This window comes from Gorilla gorilla, chromosome 4, assembly GCF_029281585.2.
Source record: "Gorilla gorilla gorilla isolate KB3781 chromosome 4, NHGRI_mGorGor1-v2.1_pri, whole genome shotgun sequence".
Classification (NCBI taxonomy): domain Eukaryota; kingdom Metazoa; phylum Chordata; class Mammalia; order Primates; family Hominidae; genus Gorilla; species Gorilla gorilla.
The window spans coordinates 89549505-89571222 of record NC_073228.2 but is presented as its reverse complement, the minus strand read 5'-3'; the positions used below and the strand labels follow the sequence as shown (position 1 = coordinate 89571222).

General features: G+C 37.3%; 1 pseudogene; it reads right to left on the bottom strand.

Moving 5' to 3' along the window:
• Nucleotides 1-442: 442 nt before the first annotated feature.
• LOC101131571 (large ribosomal subunit protein uL18-like) lies at nucleotides 443-1342 on the bottom strand (annotated as a pseudogene).
• Between the last annotated feature and the right edge of the window lie 20376 nt (nucleotides 1343-21718).

The window sequence follows — 21718 nt, the reverse complement described above, 5'->3', positions numbered from 1 at the left end:
GAAAGGTTTAATAGGCAAGAAAGAAGGAAGGAAGAAGAAAACAGCTCTCCCATGGAGAGACAGAGGGAGGGGGTATTGGAGCAAAGAGAAAACCCCAAGTGTGGCAGAAATCAGCCAGTTAATATGAAGAGGATGGAGGAAGTGGTGTCTGGTTTGCATAGGGTTCAGGGGATTGGTTTGACCAGGCACGTCATTCATGTAGCCTGTGAAAAACTGGCCCTCCCATATAGTCTTTCAATATGCAAATGCAGAGGCGCCATGATGTTCCACACACATGGAGATATTTGGGGGCGGCCATGATGCCAGGCACATGTGAGGCAAGGACAAGAAGAAGGTGGCAGGAATTGCCATGTTTGGGTGGACCCAGTTTCTTTTTTTTATTTTTTTCTGTCTATAAGTTTGTTGTCTTTATCTGAAAAATCCTCATGGAAAATTGTTTGGTTTAGCTCTCAGCAGCCTGCATCTGAGCTCTGAGGAAGCTTGCCTTCTTTTGAGCTACCCCATCTTTCTTCTGAGCAAGGGACATTTTGGGACGGTTCCACCTCTTCTTTTTAACTTCTTTCTTGGGGTTCTTTTCATAGATTCATAGACTGGATTCTCTCGTATAGCAGCATAAGCTTTCTTATACATCTCCTCCTTCATGTCTGGAGTTATGCTATTCTTTATGTATTGAGAGAACTCTTTCTTGTAAGCATCTTCCATTAAGTAGTGTATGTACTCTGCAACATTCTGGTCCATGATGTGCTTCCTGTGTACTTCTGCATTAAATTCCTTGCTTTCAGAATCATAATCAGGGAATTGTTTGGTACTGTGAGGGACAGACAAGCTTCCATTGACAGCTCCCTTCAGGGCACCAAAAACTTTATTGCCAGTGGTAGTTCTGGCAAGGCTTGTGTCCAAATAGCAGGTAAAGGCACCTGGCTAGCCATCAATGCTTTCCACATTGTATTCATTGCCAGTCACCTCCACTTGGCCTTCATAGATCTTGTCCACGCCAAATCTATTAAGAAGCCTGTGGGCCAGCAGCAGGCCTGTCCAATACACTGCAGCATAATTTGTCAGGCCAACTTCACACCATATTTTGGCAGTTTGTATGCATATGATGTGCAGACTATCATATCCCCGTCTATATGGGCATAAACAATATAATAAATGATATCTTTGTTACATGAACTATCATTCTGTATTTGGGTGTGCTGTATTTATTTTTGTCCTGTATCTCCAAGCATGTCCAAGCACAGAAATCAGTTTTACCCTCTCATCATCTTCTAAATTTCACTTGGTATCTTTCAAAGTAGGCCTTATTCTTAACAACTTTAACAAACCACATCCTGCTGAATAGAGACCTGCATCCATGGCTTGACAAAGACCAATAGGCCCAACAGCACTAGGGATCAGAAAGGGCCACAGCCCTTGCGCAGACACAATTGTGGGACCCAGTTTTTAATGACTTGCAATTGCATATCAAAGGTTGCCTGGTCAAACCAATCCCCTGAGCCTCTAAGGACCGGGGCTTTCCTGCTAGACAAGAAATGTTTCTGGAGCTGCTTTAAAAGAAACAAAAAGTTTCCAAGGACCCTTTTTCCTCTCTATCTGCCTAAAATAATTTCTTAATAACTCCTATAACATAACCTCATATTAAGCATTTTTGGACTTATAGAGAGAAAGGGCTGAGGAAAGCAAAAATACAGAAGATGAAGCAGTCTGGTCATTTCAGAGTTACTTTCCTTGTAAAGGTTAAAGCAAAGGTGACTTTGTTATTATGCTGGCTAAAAATGTCCTATGTGGGGATTTAGCTATTTTTTCCTTCTCCTGATTTCTTGGAAGGTCAGATAAACACCTAGTTTTGGTTTTGTCATGTGGAACGTCAGCATGAGCAACTCCATTTGGGTTTAGTTTGTTGGGCCTAGAACAGAAAGTTCAAACCAATGGTCTCCTACACATTTTATTTAACAATTTCCCATTTTTAGTTAGGATCTCAAGTAGAACCAAACCTAAAGCACTAATGCTACTCTCAGTCACCATCATTTTGGGATTTCGGTTTTAACATATCTTTCATAAGTTACAGTGTCTTGATTGTCATATGTTACTTGAAGTTTTTATTATCGCATCCAGAAAGGCCACTTAGTATTCAGCAGATGGCTGCATGTGGACATTTAAGATTTTCTGAGAGAGCGATAGACTACTATTATGACTATCAAGAGGATAATACCAAGAGTTTGGAGTATGTCCCTTAGCTAGTGTCACCATAAACCAAACCAACCAAAATTGAATAGACAAAGAACGAGTCAGGCAATAAATCTTACCTATTTTAACCAAGTAATCGGTTTACCAATTTTTTGCAACTGAATTTGTACAACACCTGATGTATTTATCCATATGCAATAAGAAGTGCCATCAGCCTTACAGACTCTTTTCTGTTCAGGTAGTAGAAAATCTAGCATCCCATGACAGGTTAAACTAAAGCAGGGAGTGAGAATAAATGGGTATACAAATTTTATTCTATAAAAGAGACCTGTGGTATAATTTGAACAATAGTTGCACAGTGGATATTGCTCAAGTTACTCACTAGTGGATTAAAGAATCCCTTGGGTGAGGTAAATATTTGGATTTGGCATGACAGATCCAACATTTCATCAAGTTATTCACAGAAGCTGCTGACTGTGAATTTGTATGTACAGCATTATTCCACCAAGCAAAAAGGGTAGGCACGCACAAGAAAAAAATAAGAGTAAGAGTCCTACTATGATGGAAACTCCTGTTCTGATGTCTTGAGGAAAAGCCACTCACAGCAGGAAATCATTAATATATCCTCGTTGTTTGCAGTTTGAATGTCTCTGATTATGACATGAAGGATTTTAGTAAATTTTCTGTGTGGCCCATATAGGGCACAAGACAAGGGTGTAAAAATTGCAAGGGTGAATTTTACATCAAGTTTTCCAGCTTCAGGTTGTAGGGTTTCAGGAATAGAGCAATTGTTGTTCTCAGTTGGAGAGCTGTAGCCAGATGTTGCAGGAAATTAGAAGAATTCAGGATCCAGTCCTGTATACAGGTAGATCATAAAAACTTGAAAACAATAAAAAGGACTACAATATAATAACAGGTATACCTATAGTTTTTCTTCAGAAACATATTTTTTTTCTCTCTACAGTTACCCTCATTTCTAACAAAGATAAATGGAATGAAATCAATTTGTTTGCAAAACCAGTACAGTTTCATTAAACTTGGTCAGATTATTTACATAAATACAGGAAAAATATATATTGATCACATAGGCTCTTTTGCAGTTGACTTTACTGGAACTTTTGACAGGGAATCTTAGACTGGACTTTAAAAACCTCTCAAGGCTAAAAAGTCAAATCAAAGCAGACTTCAGACTTCACCTGCAGTACCTATAGATTCATTCTATGTGAATTCTCAAATGACATCCCTATTAAAGCTGTGGTAATATAACCAGTATTTCTAATGGTATCTTGTTATAAAGGGAGTTGATTATAATTTAGCTTATCCAAATAATTATATTTCCCTAAGATAACAATATTCCTGAATAGTTTCTAAATTCTGGATGGATAAGATAGGGAGAAAAAGTAAATGTTTCCATTTCTGTTCACAAGAATAGACTTTACCAAATTTCTGTAAACTATATATAGCTCAAAAGAAAAACATAATCTTTAAATCTGAAAACCAGAGCATTTTTTAAAAGCAATATTTCAAATTAATAAGATGCATACATTCATAATTATTTTAATCAGCTCATTCTGTCTCATGTAATTAATTCTTGTTTTGTTTGTTCTTAGCAGTTTCACAAATCCAACAGAGTTAGAGTTCTAGAAATTCTTAGCTGGTCCAATGGTATAATCTTAATGTTATCAGAAATCTGTATTTGTCAGAGTACTTTCCTTCTTTTCCATGAATCTCCCTCAAGAGATAACACTTTAGGATTATAGTTGCTTATAAAATGCTTTCAGAAAAGCATTAGAATAAAGCAATTAATGGTACAACAAGATATAAAATGGCTATGCTTAAGAGCAGATGAGTGTTTACTACAATAATGACACAATTGAGTCCAGGCACAGTAGCTCACACCTGTAATCCCAGTGCTTTGGAAGTCCAAGGCACGAGGACCACTTGAGGCCAGGAGTTTGAAATTGGCCTGGGCAACATAGTGAGATCCCATCTCTATAGAATGTAAAAAAAAGAAATTAGCTGGGCATGGTAGCATGCCCCTGTAGTTCTAGCTACTTGGGAGGCTGAGGTAGTAGGAGCATTTGGGCCCAGGAATTTGGGCCTGCAGTTGGATATAATAATGCCACTCCAGCCTGGATGACAGAGTCAGATTTTGTTTCAAAGATAAAAAAGAAAAATGGCCAGGTGTGGTGGCTCATGCCTGTAATCCAATCCCAGCACTTTGGGAGGCCGAGGTGGGTGGATCACCTGAGTTCAGGAGTTTGAGACCAGCCTGGCCAACATGGCGAAACCTCATCTCTAGTAGAAATAATAATAATAACAAAATTAGCTTGACATGGTGGTGTATGCCTGTAATCCCAGCTACTCCAGAGGCTGAGGCATGAGAATCACTTGAACTCAGGAGATGGAGGTTGCAGTGAGCCAAGACTGTGCCACTGCACTCCAGCCTGGGTAATAGAGCAAGACTCTGTTTCAAAAAAAAAAAAAAAAAGACACAATTGACAACAAAATCTGGCCATATTTTATTATGTTTGCTTGTGGCATGCAACAAATTAATATAAAAATTGAAATATTGGCTGATAACATCAGATTTCTATGAATTTTATATATTTTTTGGAACACACATTAATAACATATTTATCCAATTCATAGAACTATAATTCAAAGAAGGCTAACACTACTTATTTAACAATGCCTCCCACATAATTTAACATATTAAATAAGCATAATTGGCTTACTATGTCTCTTTCAGACATTCCTGGGACCTTTCTGGATTATCCCAAAGTGAGTTCAAAGTCAGGAGATATAAATCCAACTTTGATTTTGGGAAGTTTATGAAAAAAATCAAAAGTTTTAAACTTTTGATCAAAATAGGATTACAGATAACTGTAAAATAATATTCATTTAATCAGATTGATAATTAAATGACTTCAAAAGGCAAATATAGAAAGTAATATAGTTGTAGAAAAGTATTTAGCTCTGTGATAGAATACTCAGTTTTCTTAAGCAATCAAAGATCTCCTAAAAATAATATGAAGCACAGGGCACCATTTTAATAAAACACGGAATCTTCGTTTCTTAGGCCAGTTACCTCAAAGGTAAAGGAAAACATTTTACTATTAGAATACCACTTGGAGGTGCCAAGATGGCTGACTAGAAGAAGCTAGTGTGCTGCCACTCTCACAGAGAGGAGACAGAGTGGTGAGTAAACAATAGTTATTTAAATGGATCATCTAGGAGGACACATTGTGGTTCACCAAGGAAGCAACGTGACCCATAGAGAACAGAGAGGAGTGAGGCAAGACAGCTGAGCTCCTGGGATTGGTGCAGAGCCAACGGAGGCTCCTCATCATGGGGAAAGGGTGAGAAAGTGAGAGCCCTTGGGGACTTACACTGCTGCCATGGACATTTGCAATCCTGGGCACAGGAGACGCCCCCTGACTCCCAGCCGTGGAGCCTCCAGACTGACATGGAGAACTGCATGGAGTCTGGGCAGAGCCACCACTCAGACCTACATAGACCCAAAAGTGCCTTAGATATCTGAGCACCTTGGCGCTAGCTGCTATATCTCCACCAAGGGAGGCCAGTCTCTCTCCTGCACTCCCAGGATACAGGCCAAATCCATGGAGCTGAGGAGCAGATGGATTGCAGGCCTTGCCTCTAGAGTACCTCGCCAGGCAAACCCCATTGGCCTGGGATCCCAGTGCAGCCAATCCACCCTCACCTGAGTACTCAGGCTGGTAACAGTTCTGTCTTTCTCTGGTTTAGACCTCCCACAGGTAACCAACGGGCCTGCAGCTTTTGCCACCGCTGAAGCCCCTGCCCCCACTTCCTTTAGGCTAGGGAGGAAGTGAAGAGCCCCAGAACAGTCATGGGCCTCTAGCACACGACAGCTGTTGTATGGAAAGGCAGCCAGACTGTCTTCCTTGTGGGTCCCTGTCTCTGCTACTCCTCACTGGGCAGGGCCTCCTGACCTGGGCCCCCAGCACATCCACCCTGCCCCCACCTGATTACTTCAGTCAGTGGAGGCTGTGTTTCTCTGGGATGGAATTCCCAGAAACACCTGACAGGCTCTCTACCATTGCTGCTGCAGCAGTACCAACACTTGCTACCCTCAGGCAGGGGAACAAAGACCCTGATCACTTTACTTGCACCTCAAGCACACTTCAGCTGCTAGACAGAGAAGATCCCAGTCTCTCCTCTCTGTGAGCCCCCAACCCCCTGCTCTTTACCACTTAGGTCTCCTGACTTGGGCCTGCAGCATAGCTGCTTCACCCTTGGTTGAACATTCCCATTGGCAGTGGCTCTGTGTTTCTCTAGGGTGGAAGTCCCATAGGCAATTGACAGCCCGTATGCCATTGCCATTGTGATGGTATTGCTCTTGCTGCCCTTGGACTGGGGAACAGACAAGGACCTTGGTCAGTTTGCATACCTCCAGCATATCACAGCTACCCTAAGGAGAAGAGGCTAGTTTCTCTTCCCTGTGCACCCGTGACTTCCTGCTTTTCACCAGGCAGGACCCCTAGCTTGGGCCCATAGTGCAGTCACCCCAACCCTAGGTGAACATTCTCATTGGCAGTGGCCCTGTGTTTCTCTGGGATGGAATTCCCAGAAACAACTGACAGCCCCTTTGCCACTACCACTGCCATGGTACCCTCCCTTGCTGCTCTTGGGCTGGGGAATGAACAAAAACCCTGATCATTTTGCTCACATTAAAAGCATGCTGTGGGTGCCCTATTGAGGGAAGGCCATTCTCTCTTTCCTATGAGCCCCTTGTTCTTCACCAAGCAGGGCCCTGGTAGGGCCTGCAGCACAGCTGCCCCACTCCAGGCTGAACCTCCCCATTGGTAGCAGCTTTGTGTCACTCTGGAGTGGAGTTTCCAGAAGCAACTGACAGTCCATATGCCACTGCCGCTGCACCAGTACTTGCCCTTGCTGCTATGGGCCTGAGGAAGGAACAAATAGCCTCAGTTCTTTACTTGCATCTCCAGCATGCCACAGTCACCCTATGGGGAAGAGGCCAGATTGCCTGACACCCTCTGCTCTGCACCAGGCAGGGTCCCCGTGGCATGTACCAGCAATGCACTCACTCTACCCCCAGCTGATCATTCTGATTGGCAGTGGCTGCATTTCTCTGAAGTGGAACTCCAAGAAACAAATGAAAGACCCACTGCCATTGCCACTGCCAAGTCCCTTCTCCTGTTGCACCCAAGCTGCAGAGGGAAAACAAACAAACAAACAAAACAAAGCTTGCCCCGGGGCTGTGTTGTGCAGCCCAGGAGTGCCAAGCTGGGATCTGCAGCCAGCACTCAAGTTGGAGAGGACACATTCTCAGAGCACTGAGAGAGAGACCATAGCTGCAAACACAAGGAAATACAGAGGAGCCACCCAGCTGAATAAGAACCTACCTACCAGCCATTACACTTAAGTGCCATCTACTGTATCACATCCCAAACTTCATCACCAAATACTTTGCTAGTATACTGTCCTATGGAACCAAGGACAATAATTCAGCCATAAATAAGAACCTTGCTCATAGCCTTGGTCCTCTGAAAAATTTAGAAATAAAGCCAACTGACTATACTCAAATTACATCACAGTTAAAAGAAGAACAGCCTGCCCATATGAGGAAAAAAAAAGAAAAAGAAAAAACAGCACAAGAACTCTGGCAACTCTAAAAGCCAGAATGTATTCTTACATTCCAATGACTGAACCAGCTCCCCAGCAATAGTTCCTAACCAGAATAAAATGGCTGAAATGACAGGCATAGAATTAAGAATTTGGATGTCAACAAAGATCATTGAGATTCAAGAGAAAGTTAAAACCCAATCCAAGGAACCTAAGGAATTCAGTAAAAAGTATCAATAGATGAAAGACAAAATAGCCATTTTAAGAAAGAACAAAACTGATTTGATCGAGCTGAAAAACTCACTACAAGAATTTCATAATACAATTATAAGCATTAACAGCAGAATAGATCAAGTTGAGGAAAGAATTTCTGAGCTTGAAGAGCAGTTCTCTGAATCAACTGAGTCAAGCAAAAAAAAAAAAAAAAGAATTTTAACAAATAAAACCTTCCTGAAATACGGGATTATGTAGAGTAACCAAAGTTATGACTCTTTGGCATCCCTGAAACAGAGGGAGAAAGAGAAAGCAAATTAGAAAACATATTTAAGGATACTGTCTAAAAAAGCTTTCTCAACTTTGCAAGAAAGGCCAACATTCAAATTCAGGAAATTCAGAGAACCCCTGCAAGATATGATACAAGACAACCATCCGCAAGACACACATTCATCAGATTCTTCAAGGTTAAAACAAAAGAAAAATTATTAAAGGCAGCTAGAGAGAAGGGACAGGTCACCTACAAAGGGAACCCCATCAGGCTAACATTGGACCTTTCAGCAGAAAGCCTACAATCCAGATGAGATTAGAGGCCTATATTCAGCATCCAAAAAGAAAAAAAAAAATGCTAACCAAACTATGCTTTATAAGTGAAGGAGAAAAAAGATTCTTTTTAGACAAGCAAATGCTAACAGAATCCATTACCACCAGAACTTCCTTACAAGAAATCCTGAAAGGAGTGCTAAACATGAAAACAAAAGATCATTACCTTCCACCACAAAAATGAAGTTAAGTATATAGGCCACAGGTACTAAAAAACATCTATACAATGAATTCTACTAACAAACAGCTAGTAACATGGTGACAGAATCAAATCTGTATGTATCAATATTAATCTTGAATGTAAACAGGCTAAATGACCAACTTAAAAGGCACAGAGTGGCAATAGTAGAAAGAAGCAAAACTCAACTGTATACTGATTTTAAAAGCCCCATTTAACATGCAAGGACACTCATAGGCTCAAAATAAAGGAATGGAGAAAGACTTATCAAGCAAAAGAAAAACAAAAAAGGCCAGGGGTTGACAGAATTCAAACCAGTAATGATCAAAAAGGACAAAGAAGGGCATTACATAATGATAAACGATTCAATTCAACAAGAAGATTTAATCATTCTAAATATATATGCATCCAACACTAAAACATCCAGATTCATGAAACAAGTTCTTAGAGACTTATGAAGAGACTTAGATAAACACACAATAATAGTGGAAGACTGCAACACCCCACTGAAAATATTAGACAGACCATCGAGGTGGAATATGAATAAAGATATTCAGGACTTGAACTCAACATTTGATCAAATGCACTAACAGACGTCCACAGAATACCTCATTAGAGAATGTACATTCTTTTCATCTGCACATATCACACACTTTAAAACTGACCACATGCTTGACCATAAGGAAATTATCAACAAATAAAAAAAAACTGCACACTTGAATCACAGTGCAATAAAAATAGAAATGAATATCACGGAGATCTCTTAAAACCATACAATTGAGACTCCGTCTCAAAAAATAAAAACAAAAACAAAAACATACAATTATATGGAAATTAAGCAACCTGCTCCCAAATGACTTTTGGGTAAAGAATAAAATTAAGGCTGAGATGAAAAAATTCCTTGAAACTAATGAAAACAAATGTTCAACATACTAGAATCTCTGGGACACCACTAACACAGTGTAAAGAGGAGGGTTTATATTACTGAACACCTACATCAAAAAAGTTAGGAAGATCTCATATTAACAACCTTATGTCGCAACTAGAGGGAAAAGAAAAACAAGAGCAAACCAACCCCAAAGCTAGCAGAAGAAAATAAATAATCAAAATGAGTTGAACTGAGCAAAATGTAGATGAGAAAAGCCGTACAAAGGGGCAATGAACCAAAAGTTGTTCTGTGAAAGAAAAAATAAGTCTGATATAACACAAGCTAGACTACTAAAGATAAAAGAAAAAAAGAAAAATAAACAAAATCAGAAATTATACAGGGGACATTACCACCGATCTCACAGAAATACAAACAAACAAAAAACCTCATAGACTAATGTGAACACCTGTATGCACACAAGCTAAAAAAAAAACTAGAGGAAATGGATAAATTCCTGGAAACATGCAGTCACTCAAGATTGAACCAGTAAGAAACTGAAAGCTTCAACAGGCTAATAACAAGTTCTGAAATGGAACCAGTAATAAAATAATCTACTCACCAGAACAGATTTATAGCCAAATTCTACCAGATGTGTAATGAAATGTTGGTACCAATTCTATTGAAGCTATTCCAACAAATCAAGGAGATGAGACTCCTCCTTAGCTCATGCTATGAGGTCAACATCATTCTGATACCAAAACCTGGCAGAGACACAATAAAAAAAAAGAAAATTTCAGGCCAATATTCCTTAAGAAAATAGATGCAAAAATCCTCAACAAAATAATAGCAAACCAAATCCAGCAGTGCATCAAAAAGCTAATCCACTACAACCAAGTAGGCTACATTCCTGGGATGTGAGTCTGGTTCAACATTCACAAATAAATAAATGTAATTCATCACATATACAGCACTAAAAGCAAAAACCATATGATCTTCTCAATAAATGCAGAAAGGACGTTCAATAAAATTCAACATCCCTTTATTCTAAAAACTCTCAGCAAACTAGGAATGGAAGAAACATATCTCAAAATAGTAAGGGCCATGTATGACAGACCCACAGCAAACATCATACTGAATGGGCAAAAGCTGAAAGCATTCCCCTTGAAAATCTGAACAAGACAAGGATGCCCACTCTCAGCACTCCTATTCAACATAGTATTGAAAGACCTAGCCAGAGAAATCCAGCAAGAGAAAGAAATAAAAGGCATCCAAGGGCCAGGCACGGTAGCTCACACCTGTAATCCCAACACTTTAGGAGGCTGAAGTAGGTGTATCACCTGAGGTCAGGAGTTCGAGATCAGCCTGGCCAACATGGTGAAACTCCATTTTTATTAAAAATATAAAAATTAGCTAGGTGTGGTGGCAGATGCCTGTAATCCCAGATACTTGGGAGGCTGAGGCAGGAGAATCGTTTGAACCCGGGAGGTGGAGGTTGCAGTCAGTGAGCCAAGATTGCACCATTGCACTCACTCCAGCCTGCGCAACAAGAGCAAAACTCCATTAAAAAAAAATCCAAATAGAAAGAGGGGAAGTCAAACTATCTCTTTTTGCAGATGATGTGATTCTATACCCAGAAAAAGAAATGTGTATGTAGGATGCCTAGTTAAGACAAAATGGTCAAAAGTGGGGCTTGTTTAGACCAATGTTCTCTATTATTATAAGAATTTATAGTGGTTTTCCTTTATAGGTGTAAATTTTTTGAAGAGTTTCAAAAGAGCCAGATAAATGCCAGGAAAGGGTATTTTGAAAACTGATTTGGTTCAATATTTTCAATTTAGCTTGTGTCTTAACTGCATTACTGACTTTAAGATGCAGCTCATTAACTAATGGGGCAAAAGAAGCATTTTAAATACTGAAATTCAGTGTGGATATTTCTATAAAAGAAGACACAAACTTGCTTTACCTGAGGGCCAAACTGTTATGAATACTTCATGTAGCTTTCCTTTCACCTTTGGGGTGGAATAGTAACTAAGTGAAAAGGTTAGTAGATTCCATTTTTCTTATCAATTAGTTGCTTAAGCTTTTCATCTGTTTCTTGTAAAGAGTCTTTTAAAAAGAGAAAATAACAGTTTTTTGTAAAATTTTTAGAAGTTTCTGCACATGAATAGGCATCCCTGGATGGGCCTGATCTGGGAGCCCTCATTTTTAGATGCATTTTTTAAAGTGTTGAGTTGTTCATCTGGAACTTCCACATAACGGCCGTCTTAATTTTAAATTGTCTTTGGTGATATTTCATCATTTTTGTAATTGTTTTCTGCTTCCTGAACCTAATACTTATACATGTAAAAGGCAAGCATAGCTGGAAAATAGATTACTTAATTCTATAGAAATCAAGGATTTTATTTTTACATTGAATCTTCGGTGTCTTCCAGCCAAGATAATACCCCAAGAGGGAAACACCACACGGTTGGGTCATGTAATGCTTTCACAGTAAACCTCATTACAGGAACATTTTCTTTAGGCTGTTGGGTGCTATCAAGCTCTGTGTCTAGTTTATCCTCCCACAGTAGTCTAATTTTTGCTGTTATGTGCTCTAATAGCTTTTAAGTGCCTGCATCTTGCCCACCAGTCAAGTTATGGCTTGTGCCTGAGATCTGCTTGACTAACTTGGCCAATAATTTCCCCCTAGCTTAACTTGCAAAAAAAAAAAAAAAAAAAAAAAAGGAACAAAAAACATATAATTCAAATTGCTGTGAATTTCAAAAGTCATAGTTCACAGACCCTGCAACTTACCACAGCCACAGCAAATTACCTTTAAAACTAAAGCTCTTGCCAGTGACTCATCAGCCACTACAAATCCCAAAATGTCATATGTTCTCTCACAAAACAAACTAACCCTCAGTATACAACCCAAGGTCATGTAATCTCACAACACAAGCTAACCCTCAGGACACACCCCAAGGTCATGTGCTCTCTCACAGCAAAAACTAACACTCAGTATGGTACGCACACCAAGATCACGCATTCTCTCACAGCACAAACTAACCCTGGATTTGAAAATCAAAATTACTGGGGAGCTTACTCCTGAAAGAGAAGAGTTTGACTTCAGAGGAACTTAAAATTTTGAAATAAAAATAAAATCCTAAAGCCCACAACTGACTGAATAGACCTTCTTTTGGCCAAGAAGTCCCAAGAGAAACCTTAAAAACTGAGTTCCCAGACATGCCTCTGTATGCCCCTTCCTTATTAATTTTGAATCAGAATTATTATTTTCTAAGGAGTAAGCAAAAGCTATTTCTAGAAAACAAGAAACTGATGACTCTTTCCTTTATCTCCTTTAGCAAGTCATCTGAGGTTGTGACTGGTCGCCCCCTCCCTCTTTGCAGTTATGATGTGACATTTCACTTGCTTCACAATCCATCTCTTTGTAAAAACTGACTACCATCTCCGGACTGGTTTCAGCTGACTGGTAAGCATGCCCAGTGAGGGTTTCTTGTCTTCTCTTCACCTTTTGATATCAGAAGGCTGAAAACTCCACCCTTGGATCATGCTAATGACATCATTTTTTGAACATGTGACCTACAATGAGGCATGAAGCTCAATTGCACATACACATTTCTCCTTTCGTAAATATTCATGGCTCCTCCTATAGCTTATTGAATATGCATACTTAGCCAAAGCATGTAGCATAAATTCCTGTCTTATCTTTCCCTCTCTCAAAGTGCTTGCACTCAGCTTCTGACAGGAGGCTACCCTTCCCAGCCTTCCAGGGAGCAGGTTACAAGATGTCCAGCCTGCAGGCTGCAACCCTTTAAAAGAAATAAAGCTGTTCTTTCCAAATTTAGACACCTCATGATGCTTCAGTTGACACAACCCTCACGGCTTCATGAGGAAGACAGGGGATCTCAGAAAGGGGTCAGAGGCACCTCTCCTCCATTCCTCAAGGAGTCTTTGGGGTTGTCAGAAGTGTTCCTTAGGTTTCTTTGTCAATCTCCAAAACTGCCAAAAGACAAAATTACAACACATTTAGTTTAAAGAACTTAATTGAGTTCTATTTGCAATTCTAGAATTGGGTAATACCTTATTCTATAAAACATACCTTATTCTATAAAACAGAATGAGTGCCCTAATAAGTGATGCAAAGAAATTTGGCTTTATAAACAGAAAGGGATAGGGAAAGCAGAAACATATAACAAAAAACAAATAGGTTGTTTCAAAATTGCTTTGCTTATAAAAGTTAAGGTACAATGGACTCTCTTATATGCCAGTAAAAACTGGCCTTTCTGGGGATTTGGCTATTTTTCTCTCCAGATTTCTTAGATCAGATAAACAGTTTTGGCATGGTGGTGTGGAATGTCAGAATGAGCAGCTCCATTTTGGTTTGCTCTGTTGGACCTGGTGCAGAAAGCTCAGTCCAAATCATTGGTCTCCTATAAATTATATTTAACAGAATGCAAAAAAAATAAATTGTATTTAACAGAATGCTCTTAAATTAGCATTGGTTCATTGGGGCATTCCCTTTGGTGTTAGTAACGTTGCTATATTATTGAGTGTTTTGTCCATTAATAGCCACTTTATATTTTAATTGCATTTTATGAAATGGTAATAAGAAGGGATTCAGAAGAAATTGTGACCTTTTGAGAAATTCTTGGCTGTTTAAAACATTAGCTGTGGTTCTCAGAGCAAATGTGTACAAAAGATTATCCATTAGCTATGATACACCAATGAAGGAAGTGATGAATTGTGATTTTAAATGACGCTCTAGGATTACTAAATATGTATTTACCAGAAGTGGAGATAATCACTTATCTTTAATTCTTCAGTATTTAAATTCAATTTCCCATATTCTTCCATATTTTTCTTATTTTGTTGTCTGCCTTTATATAGATGCGAGCAATTGTTTTCTTATTCATCCATCCACTCATTCCTTCAAGTATTTTGGTTTTTAAAGATGTGCCCTAAACACCAGAAAAGGAGAGCAGTTTAATAGAGAAAAGCCACCCATTTTATCGCTTGTCGGCCTTTTGGCTAAGATCAAGTGTGAGAAAAGCCACCCATTTTATAGAAAATGGTAGATGACTGCAACTACTAATAGTATTCATCAGCATTTTAGCTCAGCTCACCGAGTGATGACTGTTTGAAAATGGCCTTTTTTATCCTCTCTACCCACCTCCCTCTACTATTTCTATGTCATATAGAAAAAAAAGAATGAAAAAGGACATGTTCTGTATGAAACACATGAACATGTTCTTCCTCATTCTTTTTCAGTTTTTCTACTAAAAGAATATAGAAACAGAATGCCTTTCTTTCTTAATGAAGAATCATTTCCATCATGAAGTTTTAATGGAGGGGGACAGAATAAGTTTTTAACACACACACACACACACACACACACACAGACACACAGACACAATCTAAGGAGTATTCTCTATGTCCTGGGAACTATCAACTATGTACTCTCCTTGACTCTCCTGGACATCAGTTTTAATGAAGTTGCCACTCTTAGAATGCTGCAGAGATCACTGTAGGGGTATGACCTTTATCTAAGTAAAGGTTTCAGTCTGTGGCCCTTCTGTGATCTGCCATCATTCTTGGTCATCCTGATATTTTCCCAAAGGCCAAGGATCTCAGTTGCTGATTTTTACACCTGAGGATCATTTGTCTTTTGCTGTCATTTTCTAGCTACTGATGTCAATGTTAACACTGCTACAAATAGACATTGCCTCAAGAAAACACACAAATCATTTCTGGTTAAAAGGAGACTATATGTTTGCTAAAACTGCCTCTGCATCACTTGTCTATAAGAATTGCTGACGGGATTATTTCTTCTTTGTGCCCTTGGGAAAATAACTCTTCTACATCCTGAATGTCCTTTGAAGTCAGTAGTAAGCATAAATAGAGTGCTAAAAGAAATAACATTCTAATCTTTTATAATGCACTTAATAGTATATTATGATACAGCTCTGTAAAAAAAATTTATAGAACAGTGAATGGCATAAGAAGCATGGTGAAACACTGAATGAGAAGTAGATTAAGCATCTCGCAGGCTTCCCTCTTTTAAAAACACATAAAGTAACATTTTTGTAGTAGGTTGCACCATAATTAAGAATTTTTTTAAAATATGATTTTCATTGGATTTATGTCTCCTTAATAAATGAGTCAATGAGATTTTTTAAATTCAGTTTTCTTTAACAGAGTATTTCCATCTCTAAACATAACATAACTTCTTTTTTAAACTAAAAATGCTTTAAAAGTTGTACCTCCTCCTTCTTATTCCATTATTTCTTATCCCAATATATTGGAAAGGAGCTTATTGTAAAGGAAAGCAGTTCTGTTTCACTATGTCTAGGATTGGTGGGTATATTTGTAGATCTAGGAAAAAATAATAGAAAAAGAGAAATTTAAAATAAAGTTAAAAGAAAAACAAGCGATGAAGGAAGACTCACATCAAAATGGGAGAACACTCATAGCCAGAAAGGTCAGTCTTACTAAGTAGAAACACTTGATATTGGGTGACAATATAAAATAAAAGGGGCAAGAGAGAATGGAAGAGACCATAGGCAAGGAAAGAAAAAAACATAGCCAAGAAAGTAAATATGATCTTTCTTTAATTTTTCAATAAATTAGAAATGAAATCTACTGCAGTTGAGGTAGTCTATGGTGTTAAGGTTGCGGATTTGAGATTATTAATTTTTATGAAACTGTGTAATGAAGTTCATGTGAATAAAATTATAACTGAAAAAGGGATATATTACAATTTATTCAATTGTGAAGTTTTACTGGAGACAGAAAGCGGGCTGTATACTTTGCACCAGAGCTCATGCAACTTTGCAAATAGGAATGAAGAAACAAGACATTGATAGTTACCCAGAGTAAGGACCAATAAGGGGGAGGGAAGAGACTTCAATGATAATGTGAAGCAATTATTAATTAGTATATTATAAATATCATATGTTTTTACTAATTTTAATACCCAAGATGTTTCCAAGAGAAGTCCTCATAAAGTTTAATATATTTATATGCCTGCTCTATTTTCTAGAATCACATTAAACGATGGTATGTGAGCATGATTATTGTATTTATAATCAAGTAATAAAATAAATGATTCCTTTAATGATGTTTTGTATTTTTATCTCAAATTTGGTTACTACCTCTTCAAAATTTTATACATGCCAATACTTATAATGTTATTAAATACCATTTTCCTCAAATTATATATACTTCAATGATGGAAATATCTGTATATGAATTTAAAAGTCTTATTTTACCTGCTTGAAGGGACTATCTTTTTTTAAATAATTACATTCTGGATATAATCAATTTTAATGCATTGCTGGATTCAAAAAGAATAAAAAATATATATCCACCACATGTACACTGGCCCTTCAAAAGAAAAAGTAAATGAAAAGGAGAAGAGGAAGCAGTAAGCAGAATGCAGACACTAGAGGTATCTTATGATGCATGGTGACACCAGTGTTGCTGTTAATGACACAGTTAAACCCAGGGCCATTTGCAAATTGTAGGAAATGAATAAGAGACTCCATTATTAAGCAAAGGATTTTCAAGGTGGCATAAGCAGTCCTAGGTAGTTCGTGTATTCCGGGCACCAGAAAAAAAAAACAAAAAACAAAAAACATATATAGCACCAATTCAGAAAATAAATTGAAAATCAAGAATACATTTCTAAATACCTCAAAGATAACAGGATAAATTGTAATGCAAATTTTAAAGACACAGAAAAGTAAAACGTAATTTTAACACGACTGCATTTTATTAAATACGGTGAATTTGGGTAGATAAAAGTAAATTTATAACTTCAAATGCTTAAATTAGAAAATAATTACCTAAGAAAATAAAAGAGCTTAAAATTAATGAGTGTCTAACTCAGAAGTTAAAAACAAGAAAACAACAGATGTAAACTTAGAAGATAATTTTTAAATAAACGAACAAACACAATGGCAAATAAACCCAACACAAAATTAAGAATCAACAAGTCCACACTTGAAATGTATAATAAAATATCAAACTTTCAGTGAGATTAAAGAGAGAGAGAGAACCTGGAGAGAGAGATGGACACAGAAAGACCAAGACGCAGAGAGAGAACACAGATAAACTGAGTTGAGAGTAAAAACATATGGTACAGAAGAGATTGTAGAGAAATTACCATGATTGATTTTTATACTAGTGTATGTTAAACTATATGCATGGAAAATTACTAGGAAAATTACTTTCAGAATCTATCCCTAAAAGAAAGAGAAAGCTGCACTGTTAAACTATTAAAGAAATTTAAACAATAGTTTAGTGGGAGTACCAGCTAATCTCTTTTTAAGAACAAAACATTTCAGACATAAAAAAGACATCTTTTGGTGAACAGATAATTGAAAAAAATGCATACCCCCACTTTTTCTATGAAGACAGTCTAGCTTTTACATCAGAATTCACAAGGACAGTGTAATCAGGGCAATACTACTAGAAAATGTAGATGAAGCTATGACAATTCATATGGGAATAAGATAAACAAAGATAAAACTCCTGGGCCAAAGTATATTTATCCTAAAAAGTAAGGTGTGTCAATTATTAGAAAATGTGTAACTGCTATTCCCCACAGTAAGAAATTGCGTGTGTGTGTGCGTGTGTGTGTGTGTGTGTATTTCATTTGATGGTAAAAAAAAAAAAGACAAAGTTCAAAGCATAATTTTGGGAAAAATGTTATTCTAGGAATAGATTGAAAGGAATTTGGTAATGGATTCTACAATAAATCTACAATGAAGTATGGTAATAAGTTGGTAAACTAAACTTTGTAATAGGTTCTATGAGAAATCTACAGCGAAATATGTCATCAATGAAGAAAAATTAGTAACATTCGCTTTAAAATTGTAAGCATGTTAAATATCACTACTTTCATTTCATCGTCTTGACCCATGGATAATAAAGAAATAAAGGAGGAAAAAGGCAAGTAAAGGCAAAAAGATTGAAAGAAAAAATAAGTGACTTTATTTTAAAATGACTTAAATTCCCATGTAGAAAATTCTCAGAAAGTCCTCATATACATTGTTAGAAATACTCAAAATTCAGGAACTTGTCTGTATTCAAGTTCAATAGGCAAATATCTATTTTCTCTCTGTATAACATCAAAAGCAGAAAATATAAGTTAAAAATAAGTCAATTTTGTATAGCCATAATGACCATTAGGTACTAGAAAGAAATGTGAGAAAATATAGTCAGGATGATTACAAAAAACTATGAATTTTCTTGAAAAATTAGCAGCAAGATATCTCAGCTATATTTTTACAAAATACAATATTACAAGATATAAATTCTGCCAAATAAATAATGCATACATCTAATACATATAATACAATTTAAATTAAAATAAAAAAGCATTTTATCTAGTATTTGATAAGGTGACATTAACATTTATATTGAAAAGTAATTAAACCACCAAGAGTAGGAAAATCCATTTGAAAAAGAAGAGTAACTTCTTCTATGATACAATTAATACTTAATCACAAGTGTGCCAAGGTTGGTGTGGGGAATGGTTTTCCTTGGTTGCAGGCAATAAAGTATGCATTATCTGTAAAGGATTTAAATTAACAGTTAAACCAAGTAAATGAACTTTTGTTCTTAAATTACCAACATGATTGGCAATTCTAAACTGTATCAGAGATAAAATTCTCCTCCATGTTGAGGTCAATCTCTCCCAAAACCTCTTCCTTAGTATTTTACTGCTTAATCATAAACAGAATATGTAAGTCAGTACAGTATTGGGGCAGACAAAAAAATTAAACTGATTGGTAAAACAGAGCTCTCAGATATAGATAGAGCCATTCTCACATTGATACATGAAAGTGGTAGCATTACAGGGCAGTGCATGGATCCACTTGTGTCGGAAGGAAATAAATGAAACCATCAACATTTTAATTGAGAAGAGTTTAACGAAAGGAATATTTCCAGAGTTGCCAGCAGGGCCAAGGAAACAAAAAATTGATTATCAAGCTTTCAAAGACCACCATCAGACCTGAAAGACAAGAAGAGGGAGAATGTTACCTGAACCTCTTGTAGCCACGGTGGAAGACAGCCTTTCAGGAGCTGTAGCCTTTAAGAGAGAGAGAGAAAAAAAAAAACAAAACCCTCAACCCAAATGACAGAGAAAAAGGCAAGGGAGAGAGACCAACACCTCTACTTCTCTCTCTTCTCACTTTGATGCCCAGCCTGCAGTTACCATTCTTCAAATTAAACCAGAAGCCAAGGGGCAAATTTGCTTAGGCAGTGCACTTCTTAGAGGTGAGCATTCCAGGACATAGAGCAGAGAAGCGCTGAGGAATGATTTGACAAAAGGAGAACCAGCACACACACCTTTTTATCACTCAAGCTTCAGTGTGATGATTTGCTTGGATTAGTTGTCAGCAGATATTTTCTATAAAACAGTCAATATTTTTGATGGGCATAAAAGTCTGTGTTATAACTACACAATTCTGTTGTTGAACAAAAGCAGCCATTCATTCATATTCACACCTGAAGCCTCAGTTGCAACATTATCTAACACTACTGCTCACTGTAAAAGGTAGCAGGGATAACGAGTAAACAAACAGAGGGAAAAAAGTAATTATTAAAAATAATAGTCATGAAGCCTAATTAGTAATTATAGTTTTATGCCACTCTATGGCAGCATTTCTTATTATTGTCTTCAGCCTAAGGACAAAAAACATGACAAAGATTTTTAATACATTTCAACTATGCTGGCCTTCTTCTCATTAGCGTATTTCATAATGCCTTAATACAGGGGTGTCCAGGAACACTTCCACATGGTATTATTTAGAACATACCTGACAGGTATAGAGGACCTACACCAACATTTATGATTCTTGATTATTAGGATTCCTTCCTCTACAAGATGATCAGGAAGTTCACTGACATAAGGACATTGCTTCTCAAATTTTAATATACAGACAACTATCTTGGATATTTATTACTGGCTAGGAAAGCAGTAAAAGTTTATTTAATATTAATTATCTAAAAACAAGACAAACATGAGTTGGAAGACAGACTAATTCGGTAGCTGTAGGGCGAAACCTTACATTCTGTGTTGCTAAAGCTCCCAAATAATGCTCGCAGTTGATTCTCTGACCACTCTTGGAGTCAAAAAGCTGTAGATTACCATTAAGTTCAGGCTCGAATTAGCCGGTCTGGCAGACTCTCAACACCACTCCCAATACATTGCATCCCTAATCTCTAGGGGAGTGAACCCATATCATTAGATTTGTCTGATCCAAACTTATACGTATTCACTTATTCAGCGTTTAATTCTTTTCTGTTCTGCCACTTAAGGGCATTTAAGGTTCTACAAAACCTTCTTGATTCTTTCCTTGAGCCTGTATTTGGAAATGCAAAGCTTGTTCATTGTATTTCTCCAGGTATGTACTTAAAGGCAGCCAGAAGCAGACAGCAAGTCTGCCCCAAAGTCTTCGTAGTCATCAGTTGTGACCAATCATCGAAGTTACTAAGTGCCATAACCATTTAATCTTTCAAAGCTTTACTTTCTACCTGTATACCACCCATAGGACAAACCATAATAATGTGAATTTGATTTCACTGTATAGTACATTTCACCAACATCACATATGTTGCCAAAAAGGAGGTTAACCTAGAACTCATCAAATATCCAAACTGCCAACTCTCAAAACTTCATATTCTACTTGGGAAAATTTCCCTTAATACTATGCTTCATGGCTACCTCAAAGTTGGACTGTAATGTAACCTCAGTTCACCTGTATTGAGCCAAACCATTTGAATTCACTGTTAACCCAGGTGTTATAAAATTAACCATCATATGATACCGATCATCTGCTGAATATCAAAAACCTATAATTACTCTAATTTGGGTAATCTCTCCTAAATACAGAAAAGATATACAAGACAGAAAAATGACTTGTCATAAGAATGTGAAAGATTTATATCAAGCAAAAATAGATAATAAACATGATGCTTAAAACTATGCAATAAATTATCATTTTAATCCTACCAGATTAATGCTAAAGTGA